At 39.9% G+C, this 16665-nt stretch overlaps 1 long non-coding RNA gene across 1 annotated transcript; it reads left to right on the forward strand.

The window, feature by feature from the left end:
• The first annotated feature begins 12411 nt into the window (after nt 1–12411).
• On the forward strand, nt 12412–15708 carry LOC148149808 (uncharacterized). The gene is made up of 3 exons (XR_015757365.1): nt 12412–13333; nt 15355–15392; nt 15632–15708. It is a non-coding gene; the product is annotated as an uncharacterized LOC148149808 (long non-coding RNA).
• The last annotated feature ends 957 nt before the right edge of the window (nt 15709–16665 follow it).

A 16665-nucleotide genomic window follows, 5' to 3' on the forward strand; every position in this document is an offset into this window, starting at 1 on the left:
GACAGTTGTGTACACAGATCACAATCCTCTTACATTCTTGAAACAATTTAAAGACAAGAATATGAGACTTTTTCATTGAAGTCTTATGTTACAGACTTTTAAACTCCAAATTGTACATATCGCAGTTCATATAAATATGATAGCAGATGCGTTATTGCAGATTTAAAGGATATAAACTATTGATAAGATTGAATAGATACCAGTGTTATGTTATCTGCGCGCGCAGAAATTAATATGAACTTACATTAATGTTCTATGTATTTCATTATAATGGGATTAAGAATTAGAAGAAAAATGAAGCCATCTTTTCATTATGATGGTTCATTTTTTTCTTAAGGGGGAAGGTGTTATGAAGTTGAATGCCTGTACTGTAACTTTAAGAAAGAGTGAATGCTATTTTGCACTGGGAGCTTACAAACACCTGTCATTTGACTAGCTAGCAGTCTCAGAGTGTACTGAAAATTGAAAATATGTAACATGTGAAGTAGATACCTGAATTGGTTGCTGTTTTAACAACAACTTGAATTTAACCAATCAGTTTAAATTATGCCCCAGGATACTAAAAACCAATCGAATTTGAATTTATTGATTTTGCCAACATCGAACCAATGAGATAATCTGATGTTAGGGGTATAAAAAAGCAGACAATTTGAAAGTTGGACAGAGTAACTGCCATTGAGAGAGTAACTGCCATTGAGAGAGTAACTGCCATTGAGAGAGTAACTGCCATTGAGAGAGTAACTGCCATTGAGAGAGTAACTGCCATCGAAAGAGTAACTGCTATCAAAAGGGAGAGTGACACAAAAGATTGAAACACTCTCTATCAAAGGTTCCTTTTCACATGAAACATCTTCACAGTAAAAAGAACGAAGTTGACCCAGGGAGATCTTAAGCCGAAAAAAGAAAGACACCAGAGACGACAGCCACTGTATGGTTTTGAAATTAAGTTGATTGTGTTTATTGGAACAGCATATTGATACAGAGTTGGAAGCAGGTAATAAGCAGTTAAGAGAAAGGGGGGCTTAGATTTGTGAATAGTTGTTGTTTAATGTTCACTTTTAGAGTTAAATAATAAATTGATATTATTTTCTCTAAGTAGTGGAATTTTGGAATTCCTTGTCATTCCTATTTTAACAGATTATGGGGCGAGGTGAGCTTTTCAAGGTGTTTGGTTTAAATAACAGCGGGGTTTATCCCTATGTCATAACAATTCCTTACTATTACATGGAATGGATCATATTGTCTAAAGATTGGCATTTGTGATCTTGAAGACTTCATGAGGATGCAGAGATGAGTCATCCACTGGTCACCTCTGGCTGACGGTTTGCAAAAAATACATCGTTTAGGCCTTTGCCCTGATGTGCGATGCTCCCTCTTTTTGGGGATGATGATATTTGTGGAGCAACCTCCTCAATTAGTGTTTAATTATTGCAGGAGCATAGCCCCGATCAGGGCTAAGGACTCAGGAGGCAGGCAGGATTCGGGCAAATGGCAGACTTTAATTCAAGCAGGAACAGGTCAATGCAGGGAGAGGGCCAAGGGATCTTGCCCGAATCTGACCTTGATGTGAGAATCCAATTATTCTTTTAATCTTTGGCTCAGATCGGAAGAGAGATCAATGACACTCTGATTTTTACAGTGAAATACAGCATTTTTATACATTCTTTGTTACAGAAATGACATATAGCATGGTCACGATGTCCTTCCCTCTTACTCCGTATACCCTGAGACACCTAATCAATGATGGCATCCCCATGGACAGCCCAGGTTGCCATGAACTCATGGTTTTTAACAAACATTGTAATCTCTAGGCCTTGGAATCTTTTTATGCATCTTGCTAATTAACATTCCAAAGTTACTGGTTATACTACTTCTGGTCTCTCCCAGACTTGCTTATTTCCAAGGACTACTTGAATTCTGTTATTCATTATATTCTCCACTGTCCCAATTATTTTTATATATATACCTACAGAATACCAAAGTCTGTTTATTTTAACTAGCTGCTATAAGAATCGTAATATTAATTTCTGTTATAAGGTTTGTTATAAAATGTAGAGTTATACAGCTACTTCTACTGTTAGCACTTTGTGATGAACAAGTTGTGATTAATCTATTTCGTAATGGGCATTTTTTAAAAAGTGAGGAGAAAGCATTTCCTGAGAATGATTAACTTCTATGTATATGTTCAAGTGTTTTTCCCCTAATGCTTCTATTATACTTTGATTATACGTGTATCTATACTTATGTTGAAATCCATATGATTATCTGAAAATCTGCACCTTTAACTGGAACCTATTTCCTAATATTGTGAATAACTTTGAAGAAACAACAAATTACTATGAAGTAACTTTGGCTGTTGTTTTCACAGCTGTTCAATAAGTTAGGTTGGCTGGTTCATGGGCTGAGATTGACACCCTTTGTTCTAACTGATACTAATCACTTAATGGGATAATATTCTCTTATTAATGAGGCTGGAATCAATCGCTTATCTATGCTTAGGCATCCTCTTGTCAAACAATCTCAGATGATTGCCTGCAAGGTATCCCGCTGACCTTGGAGTAGCCCTGTTCAAAGGAATGTTTCACTTAAATGTTAGAGCAGACTATTTGTTCTGTTTATTTCTTGTCAGTCATTTTGTGTCTTAATGCTGGAGCAAGCTGTTTTCGTCTATCTAACCCTTGTTGGCCATTTTGTGTCTTAAAAACATGGGCTATCCTTAGAATTGTCCACCATTATTCACGGCTGGACATGGCAGCTCGACAACATATTGGAGTCTTAGCTCTGGCTATTATATCATGCTTCTGCTGTTTGACATGTAAGTAGTCCTATACTGTCACTTCATCAAGCTGAGACCTCATTTTTAACTTTGCCTAGGACTGATCATGGTATGTCTTCCTGCATTCTTCTTTTCTGAAGGTTGATCTCCGGACTTGATGGTAAAGAGAGTGTGGGGATATACCAAGCTATGAGATTGCAGAAAGTGGTTAAATATATTCTGTTGCTCTGAGGGCCCACAACATATCATGAATGCCCAATTTTGAGCTGCTGGATCCTTTAAAAATATATCCCACACAACACAATGGAGGCATCTTCACTACGAAGACACAGCATTTTTTTTATTTGTTCATAAGAATTGTTGCAGTGATGTCCTGGAATTGACATGATTGCGCTTCAACAACCACAAGCATCCTCTTTTGTATTAGGTCTGACTGTAATTAGTAGAGAGCTTTCCCCTGATTTCCATTGACTCCAGTTTTGCTAACTCTCCTTGGTGCCATACTTGCTAAAGTTTGCTGCCTTGATTTCAAAAATAGTCAGTCTCACCTCACATCTGGAGTTCAGCTTCTTTGTCCATGTTTGGACCAAGGCTTCAATGAGATCAGATGACTTTAGCAGAAGTCAAACTGTGAAGCCTGCACCTCCTGATAGTAGTTTACATGTCAACCAGCATATCCAATTGGATATGGCAGAACTGCAGAGCTTGAATTTGCTTTTATTGTGGGATTGTGTAGCCCTGTCTATTGCATATTGCTTCACCACTAGGCTGATTCCTGGGATGAAGGGGTTGACTTATCAAAAGCAGCTAAACAGCTTAGGCCTTTATCCATTAAAATTTTGAAGAATGAGTGGTCTTTTTTCTTTTTTGTTTACAGTATGTCACTGGCTAGGCCAGAATTTATTGCCCAGAGGGCTGTTGAGAGTCAACCACGTTGCTGTGGTTCTGGACTTATTCAAACATACACAATCTGAGGATCCAAGCATATTTGACAGGTTAGATGTTAACCTATTTCCACTAATGGGGGAGTTTTGAACTAGCAGACATCTTTACAGAATAAGGGGACATGAATGTTTGGATTTCTCCGCCCCAATCAATTATGGAGGCTAGACCTCGTAAAGTATTTAAATATTAGGTAGATTTTTGAAATACTGAAGAGATGAAGGTTATGATGAGCTGGCACGAAAGAAGAGTTGAGGCCTGAGGCAGATCAGCCATGAACGTTTTGGTGGTAGTGCAGCCTTGAGGGGCCGAATGGCATACTCCTGCTTTTATTTCTTCAATTCTTCTTGGTACCAAAATAAATTGCAAAAAATGTCTCCACACAAAAAAATTAGATTCAGATTGATGAAATACTACTATGGTGTAGCCTATGGTCCAGGCAAAGTACACGATTCAGCAGATACACTTTTGAGAGTATCAGTGGGTTGAGCAGAAAAAGAGGATCATATTTTTGTAGAAGAAATAATGTCTTTTCCTATAGATATAACTTTTCCAGTGACTTTTCCATAAAGACTCAGAGGAATTCATGCAACTACAAATCTGACAAGTGCACAAAAGTCAGACAACTTTGTCTGCAAGCGTGTTTGAAATAAAGTCCAGCAGACCAAGTGTTGAAAAGGTACCTTGAGAAGAAACAGAGTGGGAATCGACGTTTCGGGCATAAGCCCTTCTTCAGGAAGCCCTCAACTCTTCTTTCGTGCCAGCTCATCATAACCTTCCTGAAGAAGGGCTTATGCCCGAAACGTCGATTCTCCTATTCCCTGGATGCTGCCTGAAAGATTCCTGAAGAAGGGCTTATGCCCGAAATGTCGATTCTCCTGTTCCCTGGAATGCTGCCTGACCTGCTGCGCTTTTCCAGCAACACATTTCCAGCTCTGATCTCCAGCATCTGCAGACCTCACTTTCTCCAGAAACAGAGTGGTACAACTATTCCAGACACAATGCAACACTAGACCAGGACGTCTAATCAGGATTCAAAATTGTTTCAAACTGTGAGATTAGGACTTTTGGGTGAATGGGAGGGCAAAGTTGATATGCTGATAACATTGATTATGCTAATGATGTTAACAACAATATTAATGATTGCAAAATATAATGCAAGTAAATAAAAGTAAACTACTAAATAATTAGACCAAGTAGGGGAAAACTTGAAGAGAGATGTGGTACAATGAGATGCATGTACATCATGCTAATATACTTGATACATGATTCTGATATCAGCAGAAGAGGCTACATAGGTCTAGAATGAATATACAAAGACAGAGTTCCTAGACATTACACAAGAGAGCTGTATTTGATCATCTCTGTATTATTATGACTCATTAGGTTTTCATGCTTGAAATCAAGCCCTGCTAATCCTCGAGTCACTGGTTGGTGAAAGACACAAGTAGTCGGGTCATTATAAAAAGCCTCTAACTTATCAGTTAACAGTCACAGCTTATAACACTGCAGGAAAGATGAACTGGTTTTCTTCAGGTTTGCAGTGAGTTTTAACAGTAGAGCACAGAAAGACAACTCCTTAGCTGGGGAAAAACTCAACTCTCTCTGTGTAATTTGTTCAGTTGCTTAAGAGTCAATCACACAGTTGTTGGCAGGCAAAAATGGTATCTGTCTATTGGTCTAGTGACCAATTATCAATCAGCCACTTGTTTGTATACACCCTCAATACAATTAGTCAGAAAGTATCTCCCTCCAACAAATCTGTGCTGTCACTAATCAATCCTGTAACTCAGAACTTTTTCTCCTAATCTCCCTACCACTGATGTCAGACTCACTGGTCTGTAATTACCTAGCCTATCCCTACTGCCTTGAACAAAGAAACCACATTCGTCCCGGGTGTCCTTGGAGAAGGAGCACGCGGTGTCGACCAACACCCTGGAGTTGTTCAGGGAGAGGTGGGCGCCGCAGGGGGTGGAGTGCATCATTTCTCCCTCCAACTCTATTTTGATTTAGTCCCTACCCTCCCCTTCACTGTTTTGATCACTCAGCACTGCCCTTTGACCTGAAGGGCAGTGTTTGTCACTGGCCACCCGGGTGTTTTCCTATCTTCCTGGTGGTGGAATTTGAATAAAGATTCGTGTCTCACACCTGCACACACACACCATGGGTGCTGGGGAAAAAATAAGCACTACCGCACTTAGGTGGTAGTGTGGGAAAAAAAAAAGAGAAAAAAAAAATAAACAAGTTTTTTTCACTGTATCTCACACGTATACACACACACCATGGTTGCTGGCGAAAAAATAAGCACTACCGCACTTAGGTGGTAGTGTGGTGGTTAAATTAAAAAATAAGAAAAAAAGAAACCACATTCGTTATCCTCCAGTTATCTGGCACTTTACCTGTGGCCAGCAAAGTATTAAATATCTCCGCCAGGCTCCCAGCAATCTCCTCCCTTGTCTCCCATAGTAGCCTGGAATATATCTCATTGGGCCCTAGATATTCATGCACCTTTATGCCTGATAAAACATAGTAACTCCTCCTGAAGCTGAATGTTGTCGTCAATTATGTACTGCCTGCACATATTAATGGCAACTTGACCAGGACCAGGAATAGTCCAATGAGACTAACCTTCAACTAGTTCACTCACCCCTGCACCAGGTAGCTAAAGGTTAGGAAGATAGGACTGAAGTACAGCCATAAACTGAGGAGGAGCACTTGCAAATAGAAGAATGGCTGCGACCTCTTGCATTCTAATCAGGCAACATGCCTTAATAACTACCATTCTGTGGCTCTGATATCTATCATCATGAAAAGTTAGTAATAGAACACATCAGCTCCAGCCTCCCAGATTGTCTTGATCTGACATAATTCATCTACTATCACAATAGGTCCATAGATGTCTCACTAGCCCTACTCCATGACTGGAATACCTGGAAAACAGGGCTACCTATGTCAGACTTCTATTTATTGACTCTAGCCCTGCCTTCAACATGATAATTTCAATAAAACTCCTCTTCAAACTCTAAGACCTAGGATTCTGCTCCCTCCTCTGCAACTGGATTCTCAATTTCCTGAACCACAGACTGCAATCAGTAAGGATAGGTGGTAACATCTCCTCCACAATAATCCTCAACATTGGTACCCCACAAGGCTGCATATTCAGCCCCTAACTATACTTCTTGTAAACTCATGACTATGTGGCCAAGTTCAGCTCTAACTCCATTTACAAAGTTGTTGATGATACCACTGTAACGGTTCAGATTTCAAACAACGACAAGACAGAGTACAAGAAAGAGATAGACAGCTTAGTAGCATTGTGTAAAGTCAATGATCTCTCCTTCAATGTCAGCAAAATGAAGAACCTAGTCATCTCCCTGATGAAACAGAGCGGTGAACACACCCCTGTCTATATCAATGGTGTTGAGGAGGATGCAGTTGAGAGCTTCATTCCTAGGAGTAAATATCACCAACAATCTATCCTGATCCATCCACATCAATGTCACAGTCAAGAAAACACACCAATGTCTCTACTTCCTCGAAAGGCTAAGGAAATTTGAATGTCCACAATGACTCTTACTAATTTTTATAGATGTGCCATAGAAAGCATCCTACCTATGTTGCTCAGTGGTTAGCACTGCTGCCTCACAGCGCCAGAGACACAGATTCAATTGCAGCTGTGTGGAGTTTGCACATTTTCCCTGTGTCTGCTTGGGTTTCCTCCGGGTTTTCCAGTCGGCGTTTTGTCTCTCCGATATAGAGGTGACCACATTGGAGCAACAATGCAATAGACCAAATTGAAAGAGGTACAAGTGAAATGCTGCTTAATCTGAAATGAGTGTTTGGGGCCTTGGATGGTGAGCATGGAAGAGGTAAAGGGGCAGGTGTTGCACCTTCTGCGATTGCATGGGAAGGTGCCGTGTGTGATGGGAGAGGTGTTAGGTGTGATGGAGGAGTGGACTAGGTTGTCCTGGAGGTAATGATCTCTGCAGAATGTAGACGGGGGGGGGGGGGGAAGGGAAGATGTGTTTAGTGGTGGAGTCGTGTTCCAACCTCATAATCTCCCAACCCTGGACAGCCCGTTTCTACCCACTCCCCAAAATCCACAAGAAGGACTGTCCCGGCAGGCCCATTGTGTCAGCATGCTCCTGCCCCACTGAACTTATTTCCTCCTACCTTGATTCCATTCTTATTCTCTATATCGGAGAGACAAAACGCCAACTGGGTGATCGCTTTGCTGAGCACCTTCGGTCTGTACGCAATCAGGTCCCGGACCTTCCCGTGGCTTGCCACTTCAACATCCAATCCTGCTCCCATGCCCACATGTCTGTCCTTAGCCTGCTGCAATGTTCCAGTGAAGCTCAACGCAAACTGGAGGAACAGCATCTCATCTTCCGACTAGGCACGTTACAGCCTGCCGGACTCAACATTGAATTCAACAACTTCAGATGATTATCCCATCTGGACCCCTCTATTTTCATTCTGCTCCGTACTTTTATTTCATTTATTTTATTTATCCTTTTTTTATCTATATTTCTTTTCACTGCTCTGTACCTCATTTCTTGATTGTCTCTCTTTCTCTTGCTCCCCACTCTCTCTTCCCCCTTTGCTACCCTTCTCCCTGTTTTCCATGTTGCCTTTGCTTCACCCATCCCCCACATAATATGTCACATAGCACTGGTTTTAGCCTTGTTCACTCACAGCTCCTAATCTCCCTATAATCTCTCTATGCACTGTCATTATCACCTCTTTATTTCTACCTTTGCTTCTGGAGCCATGACTCACCTTCTCTCAGTCTCGTATAAATACCTCCCTATGGCTCCCTTTTTTTAGCTTTGACAAAGGGTCAGTTAGACTCTAAACATCAGCTCTTTTCTCTCCTTACAGATGCTGCCAGACCTGCTAAGATTTTCCAGCATTTTCTCTTTTGGTTTCAGGTTCCAGCATCCACAGTATTTTGCTTTTATCCAAGTTAGGTGAGGAATTGGCCATGTTAAATTGTCCGTAGTGTCCAGGCATATGTGGACTAGGTTGTTTTGCCCTAGGTTGTTTTGCAGAGTAGGCCATTCTGCCCTTCGAGCCTGCACCACCATTCAATATGGCCATGGCTGATCATCCTTAATCAGTATCCTGTTCCTGCCTTATCTTCATAACCCTTGATTCCACAATCCTTGAGAGCCCTTTCCAACTCTTTCTTAAATGAAACCAGAGACTGGGCCTCCACTGCCCTCTGGGGCAGAGCATTCCACACAGCCACCACTCTCTGGGTGAAGAAGTTTCTCCTCATCTCTGTCCTAAATGGTCTACCCTGTATTTTTAAGCTGTGTCCTCTGGTTCGGCACTCACCCATCAGCGGAAACATGTTTCCTGCCTCCAGATTGTCTAATCCTTTAATAATCTTATATGTCTCAATCAGATCCCCTCTCAGTCTTCTAAACTCAAGGGTATACAAGACCAGTTGCTCCAGTCTTTCAGTGTAAGGTAATCCCACCATTCCAGGAATTGACCTCGTAATGGCCTAGTTCTTCTTTGAGCATGATGGCTAAGGTCATGAGCCAATATTGTGCCTGAACATATTGTGTGATGGTTCCTCTGGTAACATATAGCTTGCTACATACATTCAGTACATCTATGTATCTTGCAGCCACTGTCTTTGCCGCCAGTTGCCTGAAACAACTCAGTGGAAGTATGCATTCCTGAGCTGTATCTCCAAAGGGATGGAGGAATACACTGGTTGAAGGCAGCTATAGTTCAGACGCTGATTAGATACTCTTAAAAGCAAAGACACTCTTGTTACTTTGCAGCTTGCAAATAGGAACTCAATTTCATAATTGAGGTCAACCCGCTTATTGAAGATACACATTACTTGAACATATCACCTGGAAGGATCCTTGATGTGCAAGTTCAAAAACAGAAATGATTATGTGGGTGAAAACACATCAATGTCCAACTGCCCTCCTAAGTGAACACTCAAGAACACATCAATGACCCAGTTGGTGGAATCTTACAAGGCTGTGAGTGACATGAGCTAAGGCAAGATATTCAGCAAGACTCATTTCAACATCAAAATGGCTGCTTCTTGCACATATTTTTACAAGTGGCATGGCGAGATACAGAATAGACAGCAATGAATTTCCAATTGACAATATTGTTGCTTGTTAAACATCTTGTTAATAGCTCTACTTGTCACGGGTTGCAATCTTACCAAACTTGATACATATACTAGGCATCAGGAAAGCTCAACATGGAAACCTGAGTGGTTCCATGTGGCCTCAATTTGCCACTTGCTCCAAACAACCTTCATGTTGGGCATCAGGGCACATTACCCGGGCACAGGCCACTCCCGCCAAACATCCACAGACATTGGCATCTGATATGCCTGCCTCTAACGATCCTCACGGCACATTCTTTGATCATTTATGAGATTCTCCTACACTTCAATGCTGTACTTCATGCTGCATTGGCAGCTATCATTGCAATGCTGCTGCAAGGACATTGTGCCCTCATTAACACAATCCCAGTGCATGGATTGGCCCAGGCTATATCTCCAGACTGTCTGCTTGCTGTCATAATACTTACTCATTCTGAGCCGACCTGGAAACTCATTACATCCCCCCAGGTGATAGCCTTCACTCAGGAGATCTCTGTGCAGTAAGTCAAGGGAGCTTCCAACAGCAGTCCAGGCCCTGTTTGGGCAGTCAGGGTCAGGATCGTCTCCTCACAAGGAGTGAGGTACTGAATGATGTGCACCACATCACTTGGTTTGACTCTGAGTATTTTGGCCTGTTTTCCTCATGGAATGAGAGAGAGCCAGGTCTTACGAAAATGAAAGTAGGTGGCTCAGCTATTAATGTTAATGCAGGAGGAGAGGTGTCCTGAGCAAGTGTGTAGACAGTTCAGAGACCGTGCAAGGTTGGTGTGTCGGGGATTGGGGTGGATGAGGGTGAATGGGGACAAAGTTGCAGGCAATGTTGACAGTGGTGAAGCTTGTTGGAAGTAGGTACAGTAGCAGAGATTATGTGAGTGGGAGGTACTGGAGAAAAGATGGTTGCACTTAGCCTAGTGGATTGGAGAAAGACTTTCTACCTACACTGCTATGCATTCCTTCAGATGGCTGAGAATGCTTTACCCCAGTTGGAAACCTTGGACTGGGTTGGCTTGGTGTTGTGTCATGGCCTCCAGTGTTGGCCCAGGGGGAGCAGGAAGTCCTGCCTGTGCACCATACCATTCAGCATCACAACCCCAAAGTCCCCATCTGTCACATCTGAGCCAAGTGTCAGGAACTGTATAACACAGTTCTAGACTGATGGTACTTGTCCAAGTGCTCAATGGGCTTTTAAAATTGATGCAAGCGCAAGGGATGAGGGTGAACTCCAGGATATCTGGTGAGTGACAACTTGTTCCGGGAATGGGTGCATGCTAAGATGGGCTGAAATCAGATGTGATGCTTGCTGTGAGGGCTGAAAGACCAATTAATGTGGCAAGCTTTGTAAGATAAGGTGCGAAAATTCACTTGGTCTTGCAGTATGAATCATTCCACCAAACCCAACGCAGCTTGGACATAGCCAAAAAAACACTAAGACCAAACCTAAACTTTCTTTTCCTTGCAAAAACTCAACACCTTTGCAAAAAAAAAAAATAAAAATAATCAAACATTAACTTGGTATAGAGGCCACCAACTGATTTATGAGCAGTGCATAACCACTGGGACAGCATACAGGAGCTGTCCTTTCCAATACCCTAGGTGAGCAGTGACTTTGGTTTCCAGTTCTCACTAGTTTGACTTTCAGACTTTCTAAGCAGGGTTAAGGACGTTTTGGAAGAGGAGGAGTGTCATCACAGAAAGTAAACCTACCACAAACCCATCAAAAATCCAGAACATTTCTCCCAAATGATCCTTGAGGAAGGCATAATGGAGAAAATCTGCCAGCACTTGAACATGCACAACTTCTCAGGTAAATAATTGTTGTATTAAACTCCAATGAAATAGCCTGAGGTTTTTGTTCAAAAACTTTCCAAGAATTCAAATGGGTTGTGGTCAGATTAGGTTAATATCCCCCCTGTAATTTTGGTCATATACCCTGAAGTGTTTTGAAGAGCTGATACATAATGCAAAGTTTCTTTCTCTGTCAAGAACTTTCTCTGATACTTATTAGGTTTCTTAAAGAGCTCTCTAATTGGCCACTTGAAGGCAACTTCACCGTCTTGGAGCAGCTGTGCCCCAACGTCTATATCACTGGCATTAGTGGCCACTTTGAATATTTCTTCATAGAATCCCTACAGTGTGGAAACAGGTCATTTGGCCCAACAAATCCACACCGTACCTCTGAAGAGTAACCCACCCAGACTCATTCCTTATTACTCTACATTTCCCCTGACTAATGGCACCTAACTTACACATCCCTGAACACTGTGGGCAATTTAGCATGGCCAATTCTCCTAATCTGCACATCTTTGGAAGAAATCAGAGCACCCGGAGGAAACCCACACAGATACAGAGAGAATGTGCAAACTCCACATGTTACTAAAACTGGTATCGCCAGAACCGGCCCATTTATCAAGGAAGTCTTTAACTTCTTCAAGGTTATCTGTCAGAAGTCTGACTGGGTAAACCTCATGTTTTTCTGCAAAAGATTTGTTAACTGGTGACCAAAATGTTGAAGTTAGGGACAAGCCACCTGCGGAACCCATAGATACCCAGGAATTGTAAAATATTTCCCATTCATCTTCAGATTAGGAAATTTATTATCACTTGAACTTGGACTTTACTGAATATGTGACCTAGATCTTAGCAAACTGACTTTTGTCAGACTTATGCTAAAGTTTGTGTTGGACAGTCAGTCAAATAAGGTCCCAATTGCCTAAAATGAACATTCCCAGTATTACTGCATCTAAAATGGTCACTAACATAGAACATACAATTACTCAACTGAATAATCAACTGATTATACAGTCTTTGAACTTTAAGATGTTTTGTAGGCACTGCATTAGCTTTTCAAAACCTTTCTGGAAAATTCAACACATAATCCAGAGGGTAGTTTCATCCTTGTGTGCCAAAATGCTCCTTAATCAATCTTAAGGGAGCCCCCATACCTCATGCCCATAGACAAATCCAACAGTGCTGAAGCCAACCAATTCATTTTGTATGGCTCTGGTTGTACACACCAAGAATGATATCCATGGACCCCAATCCAAGGAATACTCAGCCAGGGGATTCTCAGATATTAGGCTTTAATCATATTTTTTATGGTTTGGAGATGTTTCTCCAAAGTTCCTTCTGACCATGAATGATAAGCAGATGACGTGAGCTGTTTTATTTTGAAAGTACATGTGATTTCCTGAAATGTATGTGACATGAAACTTCTCCACTGATTATACTGAATTTCCTTTGACAACCCATATCTAGTAAATCAAAGGCTGTACTAATTCCTTCTATGGTCTTTTCAGGGGTATTCCTTTCAGAAACCAAGTGGATAAAATTTTGGCAATACTTAAACTGACATAGTAACGTTTAAAAGTGCCTCTAAGGATAGCAGAAGCATATATCATGGAATAAGTGAGATATGCATTTAGGATAAAGCATAAAGAGCTTCATATAAATTCTAACATCAGTTACAGGTAACAATGTTTATCATATTTCTTTTCTGGCTATTATAGGTTAGAAATCTGTCTTGGGCAGTGATACAGATTGACAGTATTAGATCAATAATCCATTCAATGCATCATCTAATATGTAATTGAATTGACTGTAATATAATTTGAAAATCAGTTCCATTGCAATCAATGGAATTAGGTATTAGATGGTGAACAAACTGCCCAATCCCATTTGTTTTATACAATAGCAAAGGTGATCCGCTATGCCTCTCCTCCAAATGTTCAAATAGTTAATAATTGTAGACCTAATAATACTTCCTTTTATTTGTGTTGAATTTTACCTTCATACTATCTATTGTCATGTAAATGGTAAAAGTCTCTCTAATTAATATATTGTACTGTTCATGCCTTCAACTATGCTATCAAGTCAGGAAATAAAAAATGCTGCCATTAAATTCGCTTTCTGGGGTAAGTCATACTTTAAAAAATCCACTTTAACTATGGCAAGTACTATTTCAATTGCAATTTTCCCATTATACATTTAGGCATTACGTGTTTGACAAGAAAATGCAATATAGGATGAAGTTTTAAACAATGGGTGTTTTGCTTTGGCCCTGAAAGCAAAGAAAAAAAAGACCAGCTTTAAATTATAATTAAAGTACTCACGTAATGTTAGAACCTAAGTTCTACTCCAATGCACAGTGCAGTATAATGAAATGTTTGCTTACTGGTCACTTTATTTATTCTGTGTTCTGCTTTTATTTAGTCCAGATTAAAACCTTGAAATCCCAATTTATACATGCATTCAGAAATTGAAAAATATTTTGTTAGCTTATTTAGAAAACATTGATAAACTACATTTCATACTTGAAATGTAAAATGTTTCAGGTTTAATAGTTGAAGTAAGGCAAATTTAAAATGAATTGCATATTGGAGGAGTTCTAAACTTTCATCATATTTGTAAAATACATTAAACTAAGCTATTTTCACTGCTGATAAATATAACTCTCTTTAGCAGGTGTCTAATAAATAATAATTATGCGGTTTTCTAAGAATTAACCAGCACAGAGCTCTTTTAGACAATAAAATTAAAAATTGAACAGTCTACATAAAGAAAAGCTAATCATGTGAACTTAGGGGTTGAAATGTGCAGCTGTCAAAGCAATAAGGTAAATGGGTTTTATACTGCAATGGTTTTGCTGTAGAACTCCATATTCTTTTTTTCAAAAAAGGGACAGTGAACTATAGCACCATTCCAACTGTTGCTTGGTAAAACACCATTTTGGCTGACTGGGTGGTCTTAAGTCCACAGTGGTTACATAGTCGATACCAATCAAGGCCCAGCAGCTGAGGCCCTCTGTGACCTGTTCCAACAGCTTGTCAAACCCCAATTCACATTCATTTGTGTGGGGATGCTTTTTTCTGGTGTTTTATTTATGGGATTACATAAATGAGCCATTAAAAATGTAAATCTTCAAAACACTGAGTGAATACAGCTTTAAACAATAAGCTTAGTGCAGTACAGTATATAAATGCAATAAACCAGGAGTATCACAACCCCGTGTCTATGGCAACAATACTGAATTAGAAAAAAATGAAACAGCTCAGAATCACAAGAGAAATTGGGGCAAAAGAAAGGTTAGTTTCCAACACATACATGAAAGAAAATGCAATCATGCCATTGCAGTAAATAGAAAATGCCAAACTAACCTCAACTGGTTCAGGTGACAATCAAAATCTATAGGAATCCTGTTTTAAAATAATAGTAACCTCAAACTAAAGGGTTTTCAAATATTCAGAATCAATCAGATTCCATACTTATGATGGTGAAAAATAATTAATTACAAAAAGATAGTTCAAGTAAACTTCAGATTTAATGGAGATATTGTGTCAATTTTTAAAATTAAAATAAAATACTATTTTGATACGTTCCAAAGACCAGAATTGGTAGAAGAGTGTAAATGTACTGTTTATAAATAAGAAAGTGGACTAATTATACTTGCTTTACTTTTAAAACTTATTTTATGTCATATATTTTAATGCAGCTAATTTTGAATACATTGCCAATATGAAGATGATACTGGTAAGATTACATTAAATCCATAACATCATGGTAGCACAGAGGAGAGAACTGGATGATTTATATTTAAAATGCTGTGCTGACAATGTTTCTTCATGTTTGCCTACTGTAAATACTTTTATTTTAGTGTATGTCACTACCTTCTAACTCAATGTATCTTCTAAATCAAATTAATCCTCGAGGAATGCCTTATATCTTACTTGGTGATGTTTTATATAATAGTTTTTTTTGTCATATTTTAGGTTCAGCTACTACATGCAAGAGACATGAATAAGGAAGATTAAATCGTTATGTGGAACTATTGTGTAGTACTCTGTAATAAAGTTTTAATTTGCTGAAAATCTTTTTGACTAATAATTTTATAAATTGTTCCTCCCAGCCAATTTAAATGCTCATTCAATTGCCACAGCTAATATTTATCTAAATAAATAAATACATTCCATGAAAACAATGGAAGTTTGATTTAGAAGTATCTTATTTCTAGTCATTTGGTAGTACAGAACTTAAATATTACTGAAATATAGAGACATCATGCACCGATCAGGACAAATTGCAAGAATACCAAAGGTAAAGGCAAACAACATTTTTACATCGTACAAGAAGTACTTGCTAATTAGTTGGCAATTAGACTCTGATTAGTAGAGGTATTGCCATGGAGAGTGCATCAGGTAGATGATTACTGACAGTTAATTGTCAAGCTTCATTTAAATTAAATGAGGCAAGTTGTCCCTGGTCAAGGAATTGCCCTGAGGAATGAGAAAATAGCAACATTCCCACTGTTCTTTTTCCAATGTATGGACCACTGAACTCTGTGCACAGCAGTGGCTTCAGGAACCAGAAGTCAATGCACTAGCAAGCTGATTAGCATGCATGCTGCATATGCAGATCCTCCAAGTGTCCACAGAGCTGAAGTGGAACTTTGGGCTGTTGCCTATTTTGTTGGATTGAAACAGGCACCATGTACGTAATCTTTTTGCCTGCAAAGAACAGAACTTTGTATATTAACATATGTATTTGCTACTGCACAAAGTGTGCCATGCTACAGATCCAACTGACAATCTTAATTTGGTTGTATTCATAATTTCTGGCACAACCAAGATTGTTAAGGAAATGTTATCCAAAATGAATCACAACCAAGCGCTGGCTGGTTGGGTACAATCAGCATACGGTGAGGCACCGAGCATTTCTTCTGCCGCCTTCGCCACCGCGCCTACTTCTTCAACCAGGACTCCCGCCCACCCTCCAACGACCCCTTCTCCCGCCTCCAACACACCCC

Source organism: Chiloscyllium plagiosum, unplaced genomic scaffold, assembly GCF_037043375.1.
Source record: "Chiloscyllium plagiosum isolate Xiang-an unplaced genomic scaffold, Cpla_swu_hap1 HiC_scaffold_6, whole genome shotgun sequence".
NCBI lineage: Eukaryota > Metazoa > Chordata > Chondrichthyes > Orectolobiformes > Hemiscylliidae > Chiloscyllium > Chiloscyllium plagiosum.